The sequence below is a fragment of the Petromyzon marinus genome, chromosome 37 (genome assembly GCF_048934315.1).
Source record: "Petromyzon marinus isolate PM22_M1 ecotype Great Lakes invasive population chromosome 37, UKy_Petmar_22M1.pri1.0, whole genome shotgun sequence".
Taxonomy (NCBI): domain Eukaryota; kingdom Metazoa; phylum Chordata; class Hyperoartia; order Petromyzontiformes; family Petromyzontidae; genus Petromyzon; species Petromyzon marinus.
Window position 1 is genome coordinate 13,303,021 of NC_133703.1, and position 4,951 is coordinate 13,307,971.

Here is a 4,951-nt window from a genome sequence, read left to right on the forward strand (position 1 = left end):
TCCCTATGGTCCTCACCGCTTACAGGATGGCCCCGCACGCATCCACCGGCTACTCACCGTTTTTTTTTTATATATATGGAAGGGAATACGATCCCCCCATCGATGTGCAGTTACAAGCCACGCCCAAAATGTCTAAATCCAGGATTTCGCTTCACTCTTCAAAAGATTTCCGAGGCACGGGAAGCTTCCAGGGTTAATTCCGAGTCGCGACAATTGGCAAACGAACGGCTTAAGGGAGTGCGTGCTTCTCTGTTTGAATAGGCGTCTGGTGACAAGGCCTGGTTGCACTGTCGACAGGTGCCCATGAGTACATCGCCTAAGTTACTCCAACCCTGGTCGATGTTGGCTCTAAGAAAAGCTGTCTCGGGTGTGGACCAAGCAAATTCAAGGACAGTGCATATTATCAGAGTTGTCTCTTTTGTTTGCATTTTGACTGCTTGTGTTGTGGTTATTGCAAACATAATGCCTTGAATAAAGGTGTCAGTTTTTGTGCCAGTTAAAAGGGTAAAACCTATTCCTATATCTTGTTTCTGGCAAAGGAGGTCTCATAATGTAAATGCTCACCCCGAGCCCTCAATACTCTGATAGTGCACTGTTTTTGAGTTGTACGCCTTTTGGCGTCTTCTGGTCCAACACCAATGGAGACTAGGCTCTAAGAAAAGCCGTCTCGGGTGTGGACCAATCAAATTCAAGGACAGTTTCATATTATTATCAGAGTTGTCTTTTTTGTTTGCATTTTGACTGCTTGTGTTGTGGTTATTGCAAACACGATGCCTTGAATAAAGGTGTCAGTTTTTGTGCCAGTTAAAAGGGTAAAACCTATTCCTACTAGTCGATGTTGTTCGGGTTGTTTGACCACAGTAGTGTGTCCAGATCAACTTGGGTCGGCGGAGTTGGTTCGTGCATCCCGCTCGCCTGAATCCGTTTATCGCGCCGCGCCAATTCGTTTCATCTCCATATCGCAGCGGCCGAGTGTTGAATGTGTCCGACGAGCCAGGGTGTGTACCCGCTGAGGTTGGTCCTCAGCGGAGCGGTTCTGTTCTGCCCCAGGTGCTGCGCGACTGACGTCTCCACCAATGGCCGCGCATGCCGGCTTCGCAGGCTTTCTCGTTACTCCGCTCACGGTCTCGAACATTTAACGCTGTGGGGGCGCCCCCGTCTTCACAAAATGCAGCCACTACAGCTCCGTAGTTTGGTGGCTGTCAAGGGGGGTGGGGGGTGGAACTCGTAACTTTGACCACCGGGTGGTAGCGAGGCACTCCCTCCCTCCACACTAGTGACGCTACTGTTGTCCACTGCTACACTGTACACACATCCTCTGTCGCCTTCGCTCAGTTCCGAGCCGGCACTCCGCTGACGTTTCCCGCACCCCACTCCCCAGCCCCCCCTCCCACTCTGCTCTGCACCCCCTCCCACGCGATCCTCCGAGCCAAGTCCCTGCACTCATGCGGAGTCACGCAACAACACTCCGCTCTCTCCCTCCTCGACTCGTCCACTCTCCTCTCGTCCCCTTGCGCACACTCACGGCACAACACTCATTCACTCACACGCACGCGAGACTTGCGCCTGACTCACCGCCTCCTGGGCTCGGTGTGGTCAAAGCTCCGCGGGTGACATTCCGCAGCACGCTTCAGCCGGGAGGGGGGGGGGGTGGGCAGTTTCCCCACAGAGTAACGATTGTGGGGTTTTCGCAGTGGTACCCATTTTCGCGACCATGGAGGAGGGATGATGGGCTGAGTGGAAAAAAAAACACCGGCCCATGAATTTGCCCTAGAAGAACTTCCTCAATCGCCACCAACAGCTTGCGATATAATCAATTGTTGCGATTTGAAAAAAGAAACAACACAATATTTTATTACTGAATGGTAGCGCTTATCGTGGCTGGAGGGGTGATGCGAAGCCATGCCTGGCATCACACAGATTCTCACAAACGCGATTCCACGGGTAGATGAGTGAGCCTATGAATCGATAGTGGTCCACCAGTCATGCATCACTCGACCTGTCTGTAGTTTGTGTTTGAGCGGAGAAGACTGGTGAGTTTGGAGAGATGTTAACTTTCTCGCCTGGTATGCATGAGGTCGTGGGTTGTATCCTGACCCGGACGCCTGCTGTATATTTGGAGTTTGCATGTCTCTCACCCCATGGTCACGTGGATCTTTCTCTGGGTCCTCTATTTTTTTCCATCCAAATTTAGAAACACGCGTTTAGAGTATTTGGCTGCTATAAACATTTCCACGCGATAAGCCACTTCGTTGGCCCATCATTTGTGGCCAGGTGGCTTCTGAAAAAAGAGCTACATCGCATCAGTGGGCCTTGCCTGGTCAAATATAAATAGGCTCTGGCCCCTGAGAGATCTGAACAAAGTACAACACATCGCGCGGTGGCCACGTCGGCTGTGGCCGTGCATTCTTGGCACAATTCTAAAACTCATTTAGCACGTTTGTCAATCCCGTGACCGTATAACAGATAGAGTACGCACGGGATAGCGACGGTTGCCAAAACAACCATTACTACAGCTATTTTTTTATCTTACCAGGTGTTTAGCTGTTTTTCAGACGCGATCTGCCCGCCATTGATAGCCCAACGAAGTGGCTTCTATCATCGTCGTGTGGAAACGTATACAGTGAGGGGAAAAAAGTATTTGATGCCCTGCTGATTTTGTACGTTTGCCCACTGACAAAGAAATGATCAGTCTAAAATTTTAATGGTAGGTTTATTTGAACAGTGAGAGACAGAATAACAACATCAAAAAATCCAGAAAAACGCATGTCAAAAATGTTATAAGTTTATTTGCATTTTAATGAGGGAAATAAGTATTTGACCCCCTCTCAATCAGAAAGATTTCTGGCTCCCGGGTGTCTTTTATACAGGTAACGAGCTGAGATTAGGAGCACACTCTTAAAGGGAGTGCTCCTCATCTCAGATTGTTACCTGTATAAAAGACACTTGTCCACAAAAGCAATCAATCAATCAGATTCCAAACTCTTCACCATGGCCAAGACCAAAGAGCTCTCCAAGGATGTCAGGGACAAGATTGTAGACCTACACAAGGCTGGAATGGGCTACAAGACCATTGCCAAGCAGCTTGGTGAGAAGGTGACAACAGTTGGTGCGATTATTCGCAAATAGAAGAAACACAAAAGAACTGTCAATCTCCCTCGGCCAGGGGTTCCATGCAAGATCTCACCTCGTGGAGTTACAATGATCATGAGAACGGTGAGGAATCAGCCCAGAACTACACGGGAGGATCTTGTCAATGATCTCAAGGCAGCTGGGACCATAGTCACCAAGAAAACAATTGATAACACTATGCCGTGAAGGACTGACATCCTGCAGCGCCCGCAAGGTCCCCCTGCTCAAGAAAGCACATATACATGCCCGTCTGAAGTTTGCCAATTAACATCTGAATGATTCGGAGGACAACTGGGTGAAAGTGTTGTGGTCAGATGAGACCAAAATGGAGCTCTTTGGCATCAACTCAACTCGCCGTGTTTGGAGGAGGAGGAATGTTGCCTATGACCCCAAGAACACCATCCCCACCGTCAAACATGGAGGTGGAAACATTATGCTTTGGGGGTGTTTTTCTGCTAAGGGGACAGGACAACTTCACCGCATCAAAGGGACGATGGACGGGGCCATGTACCGTCAAATCTTGGGTGAGAACCTCCTTCCCTCAGCCAGGGCATTGAAAATGGGTCGTGGATGGGTATTCCAGCATGACAATGACCCAAAACACACGGCCAAGGCACCAAAGGAGTGGCTCAAGAAGAAGCACATTAAGGTCCTGGAGTGGCCTAGCCAGTCTCCAGACCTTAATCCCATAGAAAATCTGTGGAGGGAGCTGAAGTTTCGAGTTGCCAAACGTCAGCCTCGAAACCTTAATGACTTGGAGAAGATCTGCAAAGAGGAGTGGGACAAAATCCCTCCTGAGATGTGTGCAAACCTGATGGTCAACTACAAGAAACGTCTGACCTCTGTGATTGCCAACAAGGGTTTTGCCACCAAGTACTAAGTCATGTTTTGCAGAGGGGTGAAATACTTATTTCCCTCTTTAAAATGCAAATCACTTTAAAAAAAATTTGACATGCGTTTTTCTGGATTTTGTTGTTGTTATTATGTTCAAATAAACCTACCATTAAAATTATAGACTGATCATTTCTTTGTCAGTGGGCAAACGTACAAAATCAGCAGGGGATCAAATACTTTTTTCCCTCACTGTAGCAGCCAAATACTCTAAACGCGTGACGTTCATTCTAAATGTGGAGGGGGAAACCGGAGGACCCAGAGAAAAATCCACGCGACCGCGGGGATGAGAGACATTCAAACTTCAAATATACAGCAGGCGCCAGGGTCCGGATGGAACCCACGACCTCCTGTATACCAGCCGAGACAGTTAACATCTCGCCACCAGCGAATTACCCTTTTAATAAGGTGATGAAGAATACCGGCATTAAATGATGCGATGTTTAATGATGAATTTAGCGTGCGAGGTTCGAGTCGTGGCAGGAATTTATGCACGGCACTCATGGCCAGACAAGACAGACAGTGGGTAGGCGGAGGAGGAGTCGGCACATAAGCCGGTGGTGGCGGTGGCGGCGGCGACGGTGGTGGTGAGTCATTGTGCAAAGAAATTCCTACACCCAGTCGATGCCTTCGCCTCCCCTCGCCGTCGCGATGACGCCTCGAGCCTCTCGGGGGTGAAAGACCCCCAACTCCCGGGGGGGGGGGGGGGGGCCTGAAGGCCGCCGCGCTGTCGCCAGCGCGAGCCACGGAGGCCTCGGCCCGGACTCGTCAGGCGGCTTCCACATCTGAGCGCGAGCCTTCCTTCTCCGGCCTCCACTCCACCCGCGCGCTCTTGCCAATTTGGCAAAAGTATCCGGAATACCTCAGGGGAGGGGGTGGGGGAGCCCCACACCCGACCACTCCAGTCTTGGATTTTTTTGTAAAAAAA